Source organism: Miscanthus floridulus, chromosome 8, assembly GCF_019320115.1.
Source record: "Miscanthus floridulus cultivar M001 chromosome 8, ASM1932011v1, whole genome shotgun sequence".
Lineage (NCBI taxonomy): Eukaryota > Viridiplantae > Streptophyta > Magnoliopsida > Poales > Poaceae > Miscanthus > Miscanthus floridulus.
Genome location: NC_089587.1, coordinates 68844959 through 68863007, shown reverse-complemented (window position 1 = coordinate 68863007; position 18049 = coordinate 68844959). Strand labels below are relative to the sequence as shown.

Below are 18049 nucleotides of genomic sequence, written 5' to 3'. Positions count from 1 at the left end.
CAGTGTCTCCACCACCATGGATGACCAGGTGCTCAACGACGAAGGTGCTGGTGAAGTCACTAGGTTCCCTCGTGCTCGGACTATTCTAGTCCCAAGTCACCTTCTTGTCAAACATGATGTCGCACAAGACAAGTACCTTGTCTCCGCATGGGTCATAGAGCCGGTACGCCTTGGTACCCTTCGTGTAGCCTAGGAACACCATCAGTGTGCTCCTATCCTCTAGCTTGGTGAGGATCGGCTTCATCTTCCTAACGTGGCCGATGCAGCCGAATGTCCGGAGGAAGGACACGCTTGGCTTGCACCCATACCAAGCTTCGAATGGTGTCTAGCTTGTTAGGGCCTTGGTCAGAGCATGGTTGAGGATGAACACCGCCATGGTCACCACCTCACCCTAGAACCTTGCTGGCATGCCTTTGGCCTTCATCATAGATCGAGCCATGCCGACCACCATCTGGTTCTACCTCTCCACCACGCCATTCTGTTGTGGCAAGTATGGCGAGGAGTGGTGGCGCACCACACCCTGATCCGCGTAGTACGTAGTGAACTCTACCAAAGTGAATTCGTCGCCATGATTAGTCCTCAGCACATAGAGCTTCTTGTCGCTCTTGGCCTCCACACACATCTTGAACTTCTTGATCGCCGATGCTGCTTTGTCCTTGCTCGTTAGGAGTTGCAGCCACATGTAGCGACTACAATCATCCATGAGCAGGAGGAAGTACCGTCGACCACCGTTTGTAGCTGTTGTGACCGGCCTATAGAGGTCGCCGTGGACGAGCTCGAGAGCATCCTCCGTGCGATACTTGGCCACCTTTGGGAATGATAGCCATCTCTACTTCCTGGCTAGGCATCTGTCACATAGCTCGCCTTCATGCTCATTGTGGGGTAGCCCTCGGACCATCTTCTCTAGATGACCAAGTGCATCAAAGCTAAGATGTCCAAACTGGGCATGCCACAGCCATGGCTCCTCGGTGTGCCTTACTGCTAGGCACACCGGCTGCTCTACCTTTAGGTCGAGTAGGTACAGTCGATTCTGGGATCTCTTCACCTTGGCGAGAAGTTGCTACTCTTGGTCCCTGATCCTAAGGACTCCATCCTTGATCAGTACCTCGCTACCGCAAGATCATCGGCTTAGGTGAGTTGAGCACTCACCAGTCTTGCCGACCATGGCCAAGCACGACAGATGTTGTCCAACCACACACTATGGTCAGAGGTAGAAGAAGAAAGGGAGAATAGAGCACACACACAGTACAAAGCACCAGCATTGGCCAAAGCTCTGTAGAGGAGATGGCAAATCTGAACTCTCTTTACTGAGTTGTAGTGGCAAACTTTATATACAACTCTATCCATCTAGTCCTAGTACAGCTGCTATGCTGCTATAGTGACTAGATAACATAATAGGACTGACTTTTGTGCATGTCCCTGCTGTGGCCACATTGCGGCAGGTGAGCCGTTCGACACCTGCCTCTGTAGCGGCTATAGTGCCACAGCAGGGAGCCTTTTCGGCGCCGCCTTCCCTTGCTGTGTGTTCACACAAGGAAGTAGTAGATTATCTAACCAATAATGCATTCAGGGCAGAGGAGGCTTCACAAATGAAAAAAACACATTAATGCTCATTCAGCATGTGCCTTTGATTTATGTTTGGATGATAAACAATATGCAACCTTTATTGAAAATGAGCAAAGCATGAATTGGGAAGTACACAGAGAAGAAAGAATGGAATGTACATGCACATGTAGTCCACGCAGCCCCAGTTGCAGATCTGCTTGTAAGGACCAAGCAGGTTGCTTCCCCAACATGTGTTGACTTCAGAGCCTCTGCAAAATCCCCTTCATCTTGTCTCCTTTAGCAATGAACTCCCTTTGACCACCACCGTCATCGTAGTCTAACAAAACAACCTTGGAGAGAAGGGCCTGTGTATTATGCACCACAAAAGAATCATCCACAGAACCATAATGCCCTCCCGGAAAGGGTACCTTAATTATACATATTACAGTCTTATATGTGATCTTCTAACTACGGTAACAGCAGCACAACAACCATGAAGGAACCTTGAAGCATGTAGTAGCATCGGCAAGGGTAGAGAAGGAAGCTGTAAAAAATGGAGCATCAACAGGTCCTCATAAGAAAGTGCAGTGGTCGCTAAACATGTTTTGAAAAATATTCAATACTGAACAATATATGATAGGAGCCATATTCAAGGTTTGCTGAATATAATCACTCCAAGGCTACAGAGGTCCTCCATCAGATGTGGCGAGGTCGCGGCAACAAGCCCAGCAATCTCGATGACTATTTCATACGGGAGCACCAGTAGCGTCCACCGCGCCACCCATGAGGAACCGCTCCGGATGGAATTCGTCAGGGTCTATCCATACCTTGTTGTTCCTCCCGATCTTGTTTATGTCCATTATGATGCTCGCTGGCATGCTGTCGGTGGATGCCGGTGTTCGAGCGATCACCACGTCCATGGCACTGACATCGCGTTAGTGAGATACTATTTGTGTAATATTTAATTCAATAAAAAATGCATTGTATGAGTTAGTAATGTTCTGTTACCTTGCCTATGGCGTTAGAACCTCCTTAAATATAATATTCTTTGTGAAAGTTCCATCCACTATTGGGGTCTTCTTATCCTTATCTTTTTTATTGGACGCATTCTTATTTTTTCCCTCAGCATTCTTTTTAGCATTTTTCTTCTCCATCTTTTTAGCCTCCTCCTCCTATGCATCCGCATCAGGTAGGAGGGCAAGGATCTTAATATTCATTCTTGACATGGCTCTAGACATCGCAACGTACAACTGACCGTGAGAGAACATCGGTGCGGGCAGGTACACGCCCACATTTAGGATAGTTTGGCCCTGTGACATGTTGACTGTCATGGCAAAGCTAAGTCTGATAGGAAACTACTTCATCTAAAACTGGAATGGGAACATCTTTCCATCGAACGGGCATAACAGTATTCGAGGAAGGAATACCCGCTTCCCAACATGCTGCCCTACCACGATTTCCGCATCAATTGTATTTCTTCGGAACCCTTGCACCACCAGCCTTGTACCATTGCAGAGCCCATTGGAAGGGTCAATATTCCTAAGCAATATAACAGGACACCCAAGCTTGAGCTTCAAGATGTGTGGAGGCAGACCGTTGGGGGTTAGACTGTTAAGGAACTCTGATGGATAGTAGTTATGTAGATCATCTACCGCGGAGTCAAAACTGTGATACACCGTCTCGCTGCCCTAGAACATATCAATCATTTTCATATTGATCAAGTCAACCCAGTCATTACATGTAGATAAAATTGCTCTGGTGGTGATGTAGTCTTTGTCCGCCATGTTTGCATTTAGATCTAGAAAGATGATATCGATCAATCTATGAAGATCTTTCTCGGCATCGACAGAGTATGGGACATAGATCTCATCTGAAATACATGCATTGCCATCTTCGTTAACCTCTTCTGTTCCACCACCAATGTGCAATAGATAATCTGCAAACCATGGGTCACTCTGAGCCCACATGTTGCGGACGAGCTTTAGGTGGTGCATGGATTCCCAAAGATACAACCTTCGTAGAGAAGCATCAACTATTTAAGCCCTGGATCCTTTCCGCACAACTGGGAGGACCTGTCTGAAATCCCTACCAAGGACAACAGTCTTGCCACCAAATGGTAGGTCTAACCGGCCCATTATATCCCGTAAGCTATTGTCTAGTGCTTCCACATTTTGCCTCTTTGTCATAGATGCCTTGTCCCAAATTATGAGAGCTGCTTGCTGCAGCAACTTGGCAGTACCACTCTATTTTGTGAAGCTACAGCAACCACCCTATTCAATAGTGAGGGGTATCTTGAAACGCTAGTGGGCCGCCCTCCCACCTAGCATTATGGATGCTGCGACTCTAGATGTAGCTGTAGTCACGGCAAGCCTATTCTGGATATGTAGTTTTGTGAGAAGTGCCCTATACAAAAGGTCTTTCCCATCCCACTAGGTCCATGCACAAAGAACAGCCCACCTTGTTTGCTGTAGATAGCGTCTATTATCTCATCATAGGTAGACCTTTGCTCATCGTTGAGTGAGTCGCACAATAGCACATCTTCGGGATTCTGCTCAATGCTAGCTTCCTCAAATATCTCACGAGGAATATGGCTAGCATCGTCGTATGAGTGATCAATATCTGGAAGAGGAAATGACCTTATGTCCTTCCCCAAGACTACAGCATGTTTCTAATGTCTATCAAAACCATCTATTGCACCAGATCCGGGGATGGATTATTGCGGCTATAGTCCTCTAACATTGCATCATAGTGTTTTTTCCACAACCATATCACATCATTCGGCTCGCAGAATGCCAATATTGTTGCAAATAGCCTTCAAAGAGAGGAAGGCATCTAGAAGAAAGTAGCTTCACTTAGACATTCATCCAGTGTATTGTCTTTTTCGATTAGACCCCTCCTTTTTGTAGCTTCACGGAACAAAGGCAGTAGCACACCATCAACTGTCCTAAGGTGTTCGTATGAGGTAGCACCAGCAACATTATTTAAGAGAACATGAAGAAAGTAGTGTTCTCCCTTAGCAGGATGGGCTGAGATGACTCTGCCAACTTGGAAAATGGAGTTTTTCCTTTTCTGCCAGAATTTACCATCAGACTACCAGGTAAAATGCTCCGGGAAGTCCTGATACATGATTCAGCGGGCTTCCTCATGCATCCTGTTTGCCTCGAAGTATGTTGTTAGCATTGACTATTCTACACCTGGCCTATTAACGATCCATTCAACCTTGTCCCGTTTATGAAATGCCACCATGTGCATGTCGGGTAGATGAAGCTGCAGCTGCTATACTGGAGGATGGTTCTTGCTCAAGTCAAAGCCATATATCCTCCATAGTGCTTCTAGAGGTGTCACCCACTGGGTGTCTCTAAACTGCTTGATCTCATTAATGTTGCCTTTCTCGTCTGCTTTGTCGGTCTCCCTCATCACCACCGACACCCTGTCATGTCCCTTGTATATGTACTTGAACAGATACTTTACTGATTTGATGCTCCCATGGGCCTCAACATTTATATGGCAGTTGAAGGTACGTAGTAGGCAAGGGTTGTAAGGAATGACCCATTGATTGTCCAAGTAATGGCCTTGAACTTTTTGCGTACGGCCATCATTGCGTCGCTGATAGATGGGGTATGAATCCTTTCCCTATGACATGGCCTCACAGAATGGGCGCGGGTAACAGTTTTTGCATGACCCGTGGCCCACCGTTCATGGACAGTATTGATTAAGAGTCCCACAAGGACCACGCATCATATGCTTTGTGACCATCTTGTGTAGCTCAGGGTACTTTTTCTTGTTTGGTAGCTCTGTAGTGATGATCATGTCATATTGCTCGGGACATGTGAGTTTGTACTTCCATTCCATTATTAGCAAGAAGTGTGCATGTGGCAAGCCCCTCTTCTAGAACTCCACTACATATACGTAGGCCTTCACCTTCCCAAGTATGTCTTTCTCCATCAACATTTTTCTCATCGCCTCTAACTTTGCTCTGAAGACTCGTGTGACGAGATCTGGGTGGTCCTATGGTGTTTGGCATGGATAAAGTTCATTCTTGATCTTATCCTAGTTAGGGTTGCACGTCATTGTGGGGAAGATATCAGGTTTACCATACTTTCACACCAGAGCCATTGCATCCATGTACCGGTGCCTCATATCACGATGTCGGGTTCATAAACCCGGGGTCCCTCATGGACCTGCTTCCCAACAAAAGCTTGGCCTAGCAAACGACATTGCGAACGACGCACAACTCCTAGGCCAGCCCAAAAACCTAACGATAGGTTAGAAGAGCGATCCAATCTCTGACTAGAAGGCCTGACCAGGGAGGAATGGTGTGCGCTTCTGACTCTGGCCTGCCTCTCCATACGGAAGGCCTCTCTTCGGACTCTGGCCCGCCTCTCTGACCGGAAGGCCTTGCTTCTGACTCCGGTCTACCTCTTCGACTAGAAGGCCTTGCTTCTGACTCTGGCCCACCTCTCCAACTAGAAGGACTGGCCAACAACGCTTCCAACTCCAACCCATGTCTCCGACCGGGGATACACCAAACCTCTGCTTATAGCTTTTCTCCGACTGGCGCAGTCGGAGCCGACTGGGACCAACTGACTTGGGTCACCTGCTCGGTGAGGACCAGGAAATGGGCAGAGCAAGTAAAATAGGACGCTCAAGTCAACCGCAAAACCAAGGACCGTACCCTATACACATATAGGATAGTACCGACAGGACATGCCAGAAGGGTGCCCTGCAACCTTCCAAACATAATAGAACCCAAGTAGTGTTGTGGGCGCCAATGATTTGCCCTACAGTGTTGTGGGCGCCATCAATTCCCATACCAGGAAAACATGGTAAAAACCCCCACATGCCTCTGGGCATCGATAGTGTTATGGGCACCGTCATTTGCCATACATGGTGAATACGGTAAAACCTCCCACATGCGTCTGACACAAATAGTTTTATGGGCGCCTACCATCATCTTGTACCTAACGGCATGGGCAACAAGACTTAGTAGCAAACGAACTCTCACTCTCTCTCTCTCTTACTTGTAAAGGCTGCCCCTTCATCTATAAAAGGGGATGCGCTCTCTCCCAACAGAGAGATCAATCAGTTCACAACTCAAGCAACACACACATGATCCGAATGACCTAGGATCTCAATGAACAATAGACATTCGAACACTTAGCGCATAGTGGAGCTCCCATCACTCTTGGCCCTTCAAACTGGAGTCCAACTAGACCTCTTGCACCCCCCCCCCCCCATCTTTCTCCCTTCCGTTTGTAACCCCATAGAAACTTTGAGCACCTGCGCTCAGAAATAAAGTCACCGACTGACTCAAACTGGACGTAGGGCATGTTGCCTGAACTAGTATAAACCCTGTGTTATTGAGTGCTAGGCCACATCCGATCACAACGTACGGCAAAACTACATATATTTATATGTTGGTCACTTTCTACACCGACACACGGGGTCCTCTGATGAATGATGAAGACAGGACAGTATGCCTTCCGACATTCTTAGCAGATCCTTCACCCGAATGCATGTTGTCCACCGAGCCTTGGTATAGGTCAGCCCTCAAAGTATCTTGATTGTTCCTCATGTAGTCTAAACGTGAGCTCTCAATCTTGATGTAGGTGTCGACGGCGAATTGCTGGAAAAGACGCCGGCCATAGAGTACTAGATTAAATATCCCTAGCCGCATCTGGAACTTGTAGCAGTAGTAGTCGCGCACGGAGACACATGTATTCGCAATATGTTCTATAGGGAGACATTGTTCAAATTAGTATCATGAGTTAATAGAAAAGAGTTTATATTGCATTATTGAAAAGAGTTCAAGTTACCTCCATCATCATCATCACCATTCTCAGCACGCTTTTTGCGGATTGCTCGAGCTCAATCAACTTGAGCCATAGTCACACCCACTTTTGGAATGCAGTTGTGCCACCCGAGCTCACCCATTGGAAAGAACACTAGGTATGATAGTGGGTCGTAGCATGCATTATATGAGCGGATGTCATGTATAGACCGATCCTTCCCTTGTAGGAGAACACTATGCTTGAATTGGTTGTGATGCTCACTCCCCTCAACCCAGACGATGGCCACCTCTGATGTCAATGGCATGTTATATGTTTTCTGGTCAAGCTGTTGGTCAAGGTTCAACTTGACCCGGTAATCCTTGAGGTTTTCAATGTGTCCCATACTCCTTAGTTGCTGAGAGTAGGGATTCCCATTAAAGATGCTAACCAATTGCTCTATAACTTCTTGTCTTTTTGGGTGCATTGCTCACTGCACTTGCTCATCCGATGCTCGAGGGACGGATCATCATCATAAAAATAAAGCTCAAGGTGTCTCTTTTTGACACCATTATCTTTACCAAATGATCATATGTTATTGTAAATCTGGCCATGGGCACAAAATGTGTAGTCACCACAGATTCGCATGTTAGTGGTCACATGATCTAGGTGGTAGTACAGAGAAGTGAAAGAGAAGTGGTCGTTGAAATATCTGATGTTTGCACAAAAGTGCCTAGCATCAACGTCTGAGCTTGACCACAACCTCATGAGCTCTGGTGGTGTCTCAAGAGTTAAAAGATGAATCTTTCCACCCCGACAATAGAATCTGGGTGGTTCACCCTCGAATTTCTTTGCGTTGCAGTGCTCGCAGTTCGGCATCGATGGTAGTATGTGTGACTCTGATGGGACATTAGCGTAAACCCTATCGTATGGATCTGGGACATCAGGCTCACTGTTCTCTTCCTCATCCATGTCGAGATTGTGCTCGACGTCGGTTCCCTCCTCATCGTCTTCTAACAAAATATTGATGTGTTACGCGTTGAAAGAAAGTTTGTGAAAGAATGTTTTGACTATTACATGATGTACCTTGTCCAATGAAAAAGTACGCCTCATCCTCTTCCTTGTCCTCCTCAAATATGACATCCTCATCATAGTTTGTGCAACACGACCACATATATGATGAGAGAAACATAATGGCATACAAAAAACAAAAAAAGGATAAATTTAATAAAGAAAATACCATCCTTAACCATAGAGTCTAGCGTATGAGCTTATGCACTGTTTGGAGGCATTGAAGAGGTACCGTCAACTACAGATGGTTGTGTCTGTGTACCTGTGCAATTATTAGGTGGTGGAACTAGAGTTTCCTGGGTGACACCACCTGTAGTAACAAAAGGTATGAGTTTTTGGAATAGAAGAGCGAAGGTGAAAGTACCGACAATATATACTGATCAAGGCTAATTACCATTGTAAACCACACTTGGTTGAGTCGGGTTGTTCGAATCATTGCACTTTCCATCCGCACACCCTCTAGCCCTTCTTCCAATGTTTGCTTCAAAAGCCTGACTGCAACGGGATAGAAGGACATTTCTCTCTCTAGTGGTCACTCGATGCCTATGTATGATCTATGCTATAGCCATTTTAGGGGTTTGGACTTCTGGATTTTGAACTACAGGCGGCGTGATGTCAACTGTTGTGCCCCTCGATTCAGGTATTTTCATATCATGTGAAGGCATTTCAGGAGATTGTGGTGAAGAAGGGAAAATAAGCTGAGGGTTAAAGTGAGGGCTCTCCATGGCTAATGAGTCTGGATGCAAATTGTTGGCTCGGTGTTCTCTCACCATCCTATTATAGTTTTTCTTCATCTCTTTTCGCTTCTCCTTCTTCTCTTATGGAGTCATTTGCAGTTTTCTTGCTGCATTTTTTGTCGCATACAAGTCACGTCGCCTCTTGTTTATTAGCGCCTTTTGTTCAGGAGACAATGCAACCCATCGTGCTCTATCTAGTTCACGCTTACGCTCTTTTGGACACGTGACAATATTGTTGATGGAATTGGATGCATTTGAAGCACCTATATATTGATAAAAAAGTATGGTCTCAAATAAATTACAGAAGGGCACATATTGCAAGAATATTAATTCCTTATTACATTGTCATGAATGACATTTTGGTTGTCCACTACATTTTTTCTTCTCAAATAGATAACATTAATGAAAAAAATAATGTACCTGGGTTTAGATCAGGTGATGCATCAGTCAAGTCAATTATGCCACTTTGATCTATACATCTATCGGAGTAGTCATCTACATATATATAATAACATGATATTAACCTTGGCCTCGGCATCATACAAACACAAAAAAAATAATTAGTATTAGGAACAAAAGAAACCAAAATAGTACATGTGTTATCTTTATCAATCTACATGAGTTCGTATGAGTTGTTTTGATGTAGCCAGTCACTATCTTCGTAGCCATCAGCGTTTTTCATGGTTGATTCGACTCCAACTGGTACAACATAATTACACAACAAATAAGCGAACCAATGACTGATGCAAGTAGGTGGTATCATTCATACACAACAAAAAAAACTTTTCTTAATTTGCAAAGTTTTAGTCCATCTGATTTTTTCTTAATTTGCGCAAAACTTTTATCTCAATGTATATACATTTACAACATATACATCACTATACATTAAATAAACTAAAAATGGTAATACTGAATTTAGAAATGGAAAATCAGAATGTGGTGGACCTCTCGACCCAGCAGTTAGTGCAGTTTCCGCCTTTCTCAAAAGATACTTTTCGCTACATTTTTTTATTTTTTCATCCCTTTCTTCTTGAGTCATTGCTGCATGTCATGCTTTTTCTCTTTCCCTTTGACGCTGCGCACATTCATCAACTTACACTTGCGAATTTGATGTTGTCTAACCCGCTGTTTGAAAATAAGTTGATAGATATTTACTTAATCATCACAAATAATACAAGTGAAAGCGTCTATGGACATGTGTATAAATAATTTCCTCCATTGATGGTGTTTGTCAAGTCTGCAAATGGTGTATGACCTTCATTATTTTGCATAGGTTCCATTATGATAAAATTGAACACAAAATTAATCCCTAGTTTCAATCAGAATTTAATCTCTCAAAGTGGTCGAAGTTAGCAAGCATAATACATGTACACAAATGTAATTAGATCATATCCAAATACAAATAACCAATTATCTTAAGTTAGGGTTGGGTCCTCGGTTTAGTAAACTACCGCCACTTGTGTCAGTTGTAACCAAGTGGCCATCAACAGGACAAAAGCTATCTGTGTATCTTGATTCTTTCAATTTCCTCACCTCTAAGTTTGATAGATAGCAAAAAGCTTGTCATTGAATAGAATTAGGATGTGTACCTACAAATGGATGGATGTGCTTGATTTTTTAGAAGGAAATCTTGAGAGACCAATAGCAGGAGTTGCCTAACCTGAACATCAAAGGCATATACAAATTCAGAGTAGTTCATATTTGTGGCTGCAGCTACTAGCTGTCAAAGGCATATACAAATTCAGAGTAGTTCATATTTGAATGCACACAAAATATACAATAGCACAAAGGCACCATATTAGTGATCATCTGTTGAGTTCACATAGTGGACATGCCAAAATCCCATGGTGACAGTGTGGGCGAGTGGAGTCAACCAACCCAGGGTCGACCACACAGGTTGGGACAAAATCAAATGAGGGCCTTTGAGATGGTAAACAGGCAATCACTTTAACCATATTTGGGCTCAAAGCACAATGACCATACATGAATAGGAAGCTGAAGAAAATAGCAGGGCGTAAAAATTAAAGCACATGATAGGCAATATTCAATCAAATGGGAGATGTAATCGAGCACTATTAGGCAAGTAGATCAGTGGACTGTACAATGGCACTATATATGGATTGAGAGCTGGATTGTTTTTTAAGTCGGAATCCTACAGTGAACAACTTGACGATGACAGTTAAATAGTTGTCAGAAAGCATATAACAGCAACCTAGTGTTCTACAACTATGCTGATTCAGGTTCTCTGCAAAACTCTAAGTTTACTACTATCCAGAACTAAATACAAGTTTGTGATATTATGATGGCTGACTAATTCTGTAATTTATCAAAACAAATATATTGATTGAGAAACAGTAGTGCGAGACATGTGTGCGACCATCATCTCTGATGTCGACGTCAAGATCGGAGAGACGACCGAGTAGGAAGCGGGAGAAACGGGACACAGTGAAAGCAATTCGCATCTAACTAAATTCTCTCTACTTTTGAATCCAATTGTTGGACCGTGAATGATTAAGAAATTACCTGGTCAGGCGGACTCTAATTTTAGACATTGCTTGGCTGAAGCCCCGCAATCATGCTTGTGTGAATGACATGGGCAGATAGTGGCTTGATTTTTTTTAGTTCCTGCGAGTCCCAGTAAAGAATAGAAGCATGTGTCATTATTTATATAAGAGAAGTTTTAAAATATATGTTGGACAGTTGTACAGTTCGGTCATTCTATCTTAAAGGAAATAATATCAGCATGGCTTGCAGTCTCACGAGAAAGGAGTATAGGACTAATTTATATTTATAAAAATTCTGAGATATTGACAACATCAACATACTAAAAACATCAGATTGTGATGGCTACTGACCTATTGTAATAGGCATAATTAAAAAAATGGTTGCACTTATGGTGATTGGGGAGATACACCATAACGTGTTAGGATTTTAGTAGTCTATTAAATTATTTGACTGAAAACTTCACGACTTAGCTGCTTTCTATTCCTGATAATTTGGACATAAAATTTAGTAAACATTGACAATGTTTATTGTTACCTTATTCTCATTGGAGCTCCAAATCATTGCCATTGGTACTGTTTCAACTGTCTCCAGCACTATTGTTAACAAATTGCAGGCACCTACAAATGCAAGCAGAAATGCAGATGCTAAACCAAGAATATCATAACACATGGAAGCAAGCAGAACACCAGATTGATGCAATCATGATTCATGAAAGAGCACCATGAGTCCTAGCTTAATACAAAATAAGGCACAAACTATTTAGCACATTGTGATTGCCAAAAAAACAGAAAAAAACATGCTGGTACCTCAATCAATCTATAATGACCTATCCAGACCTAAAAGACATACATATTAATTTTTTTAAAATAATTAAGGTATATGAAACATGGATGTCATTAATTCAGAACTGAAATGATATGTAGCTATATAAAATTATATTATCTTTGTTCTACTTTGTTTTTAAAAAAAGTATTATATACTCTCAGTTTAGTTTTCTAAGCACTAATAATGAAATCATTTAGATTTGTTCTGTTCAATTGAATAACCAAACAAAAATAGCGATAATTATTTAGCTGATTTAATCAAACCTTAATTATGATATATTTTTATATAGCTATATACCATTTCAATGCTCACACCAGGCAGCTTTGCCTCGGTGTAAAGCAGACAACCCCGAAATAAATAAGAACGGTTTGGTCCCAAATTAGTATGAACGGTTAACTGATTATCAAACTAAATAATTTAGTTGAGGGATATCCAACATGGATATGTACCTTAATTAATTTAAAACATATTCAATTATTTTAAAACTGCAATCATGCCATGTATATAGTATCAGGTTTTTTCATAGAGAAAGGAATGGTAAGGAGGCAGACCTGGATGGACTGCAGGTAGCCTTGGCCAATGGTGTCGTGACCAGCCCTGAACGACTTGTGCTAGCTGATGATGCACCGTTGCCGGCGGCAGGTTCGTGGACGGCGAGGCTTGCGTTGGAGACGACGCGAGGCCTAAGGGAGCAGTGATGAACAAGAACCACAGAGCCTGCAAATCTGGGACCTTAATATATTAGAAATCACACGGCTCGCGTTGATCCTCACGGAGACAAGAGGCAGAAAAGAACAATTAATTAAATTAAGCAGTACATGAATTTTCATTATACAGTTAAAACAGGATTGAAGATCACGGTATACCTTAGGCCAATCATGGGAGGACCAACGGCTGGCTGTGGAACAGTGATGCAGTCCACTGGACAAGGGATCCGAGGCGGGTCAGTCGCTCGTGGTGATGCGTGGTACTCGTCTCCTCCTGCCGCCGAGAGAAATCAACGTGTATTGGATAGACGGAGGTCGCCGCCGGTGGCTGGCCGTATCGCCGAGGTGGGATGATCAGGGCAGCAGTCACTCGCAGGCACTTGGTGAATGGTTGTCTGCTGCAGGTGGCCCCTTGTCAAGGCTGGGAGTGGGAGGTGAAGGAATTATCGGTGTCGAGCTCGGGCGGCAAATGAGGAATGATGACAGATGAACGTGGAGAGGTCCTTAAAGAAAAGAAAAGATAAAAAGGGTGTCAACGATTTCGGAGCAGTTGATTTTGCATGCAGGCATGCGGCCGATTTGTGAGGGGCGCTGATCTTGCGTGGTGCCGATTTTGCATGGAGGCGCCTACAGCTGATCGTGAGCAACAGAAAAGGAGAGGAGAGGAAATCAGAAATATCCAGAGAAGGCGTGGATCCTAATGGGGAGAGGCAAACCCAAAACAAATGTCGCACCAAAAAGTGTCTACGCTTTGTTCTTTTTAGTTGTAGGAGATTTTTTTTTTTTTGTTATATGATTATTTCTTTGGTTTGACTGTAGCCCACGCATATATCTTTCTTCGTAGAGTAGCATACAAGACGATGTGCCCTTTTTTTTTGAACATGTGCCCTTTTTTAATTTGCGGCCCATGAACTACATACGTAGATTTGTTTGGATATGGAGCCAATTCGCGCGTCCATACCAATTTTATCATGAATCGAGCAGAGCCAAAGCGCATTCACCAATTTTCTGCCATGAACCACAATTGGATTGTGCCAACACAAGTCCAAACTAATTTACCATGAACCTTTAACTAGGTTAAAAACACAACACGTCCAACCAAATCTTCTTCTAGGAATCCTACATCCAAACCACGGGCGCCCGATAAAGCCACATCGCCGTTAGCCCGCTAACCGTTGGATCTAATGAGGACGCGAGCTGGACCGTTAGATCTGGGTGGGTCCGTGTCCCGTAATACGCTAACTCGGATGTTCTCGCGAATCGTCGCGAACCCGCGCTGATCCGCTCTTCCTGCCGCACCGACATCGCCGTCCACGGTCCACCAGCCGCACCGCGCGTGCCTCCCTCCTCCAGCTGCCCGCCACGCTCCTTCCTCTTCTCGGGATCTCGCGCTCCTCCCTCCTCCTGGATCTCTCGCTCGATTCACGACTAGTACCGTGGCACTAGCATCCACGCCAGAGGTGGACCAATCTGATGGGCCTCACGCCATTGGCGGTGCCCGGGCGCACACCCATGGCCCCGACGTCGCCGCGGCACACGCGCGGCCGAGATTGGCCCTCTCCGGTGTTGATGCTCGAGCTCAGATCAGCCCTATCAGGCGTCACGGCTCTATGCCGCGATGACCAAATGCTCGCCTCAATCGCCAGATAACAGAACGGATCAGCTGCTAGACTCATTGGTTCGACAAAATGAGCAGACGCTGGGTCTCGTCGGGTATGCAACTTCTGCTAGGCACTCCTCCTTTCATTTGTCCGTGGCTTTCCTTTTTCCCATGTACTAGCTCTACCTTCTCATTTTTTTCCCCATTTTCTCTTACTCTTCCATGTGCTAGACCGTAAGTCCTCCGAGCAAACAGCAAAGGAAACGCCACAGTTCTTACGGAGTAAGGTCTTCATGAGATAATCCAGCACGTTGACAAAAGACATGCAATACATGTTCAAGGTAACTTTACCAAAAAATAAATAAATAAATAAAAGAGGCATGCTTGATGTCTATTGCAGTTTCTTTTGCAAGTTTCAATTCTATAATTCCTTGTTTATTGGATATTTCAATGCATGTGCACGTTGTCCATGCCATTTGAAATCAACACTGATATTTTATAGAATTTTATACGAGCTCCAAGTTTCTTACAAATATATGAATGCATGGTAATATATAAGACAAGGTTATGGAGTTATGGCTATCATTAGTTGTCCACCTGTATATAAAAAGAACAAGAAACAAGTCGAGTCCAAAAATCTTCTTTTAACTATCCTATTTAGTAAGTTATTTGGAAATTTAGCAATCAGATATAATGGAAATTCTTAATATACAACAGCAAAAAAAAGTCAGTCTCATGCCACTATTTTGCCTTTTAGAGAATTCAAACCACTAGAAAATCATGCTCTTTTGCTCAAAACATACCAGGGTGCTTCAACAAACATTTCTTCTTTGGGTTTGGCAGTCACTGAGATGCATAATGCAAAAGTAGAAAAGGATATCCTACAATCTAAGCAAAACACATGGTTAAGCTGCATTCAGTTTCAAGTGTTTCAATTCCTGTATCAGCATGATGTTCTCTGGGATCAAGAGCTCAACGACTGTCTGGCTGAGATACTGTTCCTTTTTAGTGAAAATGACCTCAATCCTAATTATATATCAGAATAATGGTGCATGCAACCCAGGATACTAACTAATTTAAATCTATGACACAATTTGCTCGAGAAGCTCAATGCTAAACTCACTGCAAAAGCTAACTAGCTTAATATGTAATGTGATTTAATAACTGTAGGCCATTGTTTTGTACTTACACAGGATACTCAACTTATTTTCTTTTTTTCCCTTGACCATCTTTTCAGAAGCAAAAAAAAAAAAGAGGAAAAGAAGACCAACAAAGTCTCTCTTTATACTAAACAGGGGAACATTACATGATAGGCAAAAGGTAATACATATCCTCTGTATAATATTTTGCACAAATTAATTTCTCAAATACAATCTTGTTGCCTCATTTTTAAAGAAACAAATTTAGCTTCTTAAAGGCTATTTCCACATCTGCCTCTATTGCTCAGTAATATACAATTTGAGTTAGAGAATCACCTCTTGCATTTCATCTCATATTTTTTATACTAATCCCATTTGCACTGCTCATGTTAAAACAGATATATCAAATGAAGCTATTTTAGATTCGAGAAACAGTCTGTTTATCAGGTTGTGTCAATCTGTTATAGGATAAGGGACACTCAGGAAATGGTCCTGAAAATCAGTGTTTGATCTTTTTTTCTGACAACTGAAAACATCTGGTACTATTATTAATGAAACAGGAGATTGCTAACTTGGTATGTATTGCAGCTCCATTTCGATCGGAAACGGAAGGAGAAAACAACTATGATAATGTGTATGAATATGTTGAGAAAATTGTCTGTCCCAGACCAGTAAACGGTTATACTTCCTGAAGCTGTCATATAATCACGTAATGCATTTTTGGTGCACCTTATCTGGATTAAATAAGCAAGAAAAATATATTTATCTTTGAATAAAATGTAACCACATATTGGCCTTATTCACATGCTTACTAATTAAATGGATTGGTGCTTATCAAAACAAATAGAATTTCTATTAAGTAAAAAGCAAGTGAACTATAAGAAAAGATAATTATGCAATCCTTCGATGCATTTTCTTCTCCTCTTTATTCTTTTGATTGATCCAAAAAAATTATCACTAACTTCATACCATTTGTATAAAATAATTGGTTCAAGTGATTAATTCTATTCAACACTCAACGGTCCAATTATCAACGTGCAAATGTTGTGGAGCAACACCAACCTACAATTGGCATATCGAGCAAGGGCGCGGCAAAGCCGTGCAGTATTTTCTAGTTCGCACCAGGAACATAACCGAGGTGGAGCCAATGCGCGTCCGACCCAATTTCACCATGAACCATAACCGGGGTGGAGCCAAAGCACGTCCAACCCAAATTTCAACCGCGGGATGAAACCAAAACGCGTCCAAACCCGAACTTCACCGAGATATATTTGCTGCCTTTTTACACCTTCACCGGGGCATATCGCCCATGCGCAATGCGCGGTCATAGCACTGCGCCGCCACAGTTTCTTTTACCTTTTACTGGGGTAAGACCCATATACGCTGCTCATCTGCAGCGACATAGGCCATCCGTTTACCGGCGCTGAAGAGTTGCCGATGAAGTTTGGCGATGCAGTAGCCGAAGGCCAGAACAAGAATGGAAGAGAGAACTAGCAGAAAAGCACAACGCTGCAGCTTGTCGTAGCAGCGGTCTACTCCGGCACAACTGCAACTCTCGGCGGCGGCAGCCTGGTGGTGTCTTCTCCTTGCAAGCGCAGCAGCAACAGCAGCCGGCGGTGCTTTGAGGTGGTGAAGGCACGGCAGACTAGCGGTGCTCTCTAACTGCTGGGCTAGGGTGTTTGTGCGCAGCCTGGCGGCACTTTCGATCGGGGAGCCGGCTTCTACCGCTGGCCGTGCATAGTGTATGTATAGGCCAGGAGTAGAGATGCAGTTGGGAGGAGATTTTTTTTTTTTTAACTAGTTGGGAGTAGATTTGACGTTCCTTTGTTTTAATTTTCCTTTGCTAATGACGCCGGCGCGAGAATTTGAATTGTTGACCGCGCGAGCTCGTGAGAACGTGCAGTACGTAGGTGGAGGACTCTTCATTCAATCAGTGATTGGACTTAGTCATGCTAATTTGAATTTGAGTAGGCGCACGCCATGGCATTGAATTGCCGCGAGGATGCTTAACCGGTTATTCCATAGGCAAATACATGCCAAGAAGCTAACATACCCGTGCCTAAGCTCCTTCTCCTTTTTTCTCATCACTACTTATCTCCCTCTCTTTTTTAATACATATATATATCACCACATCACTTTTACATTGTAGATT

At 43.3% G+C, this 18049-nt stretch overlaps 1 long non-coding RNA gene and 1 pseudogene across 1 annotated transcript; one reads left to right on the top strand and one right to left on the bottom strand.

Annotated features, from left to right (window-relative positions):
* Positions 1-457: 457 nt before the first annotated feature.
* On the bottom strand, positions 458-14463 carry LOC136469312 (uncharacterized; annotated as a pseudogene).
* An 80-nt stretch (positions 14464-14543) lies between these two features.
* Positions 14544-16459, top strand: LOC136472453 (uncharacterized). Its single transcript, XR_010762354.1, has 4 exons — positions 14544-14871; positions 14990-15099; positions 15996-16078; positions 16296-16459. It is a non-coding gene; the product is annotated as an uncharacterized lncRNA (long non-coding RNA).
* The last annotated feature ends 1590 nt before the right edge of the window (positions 16460-18049 follow it).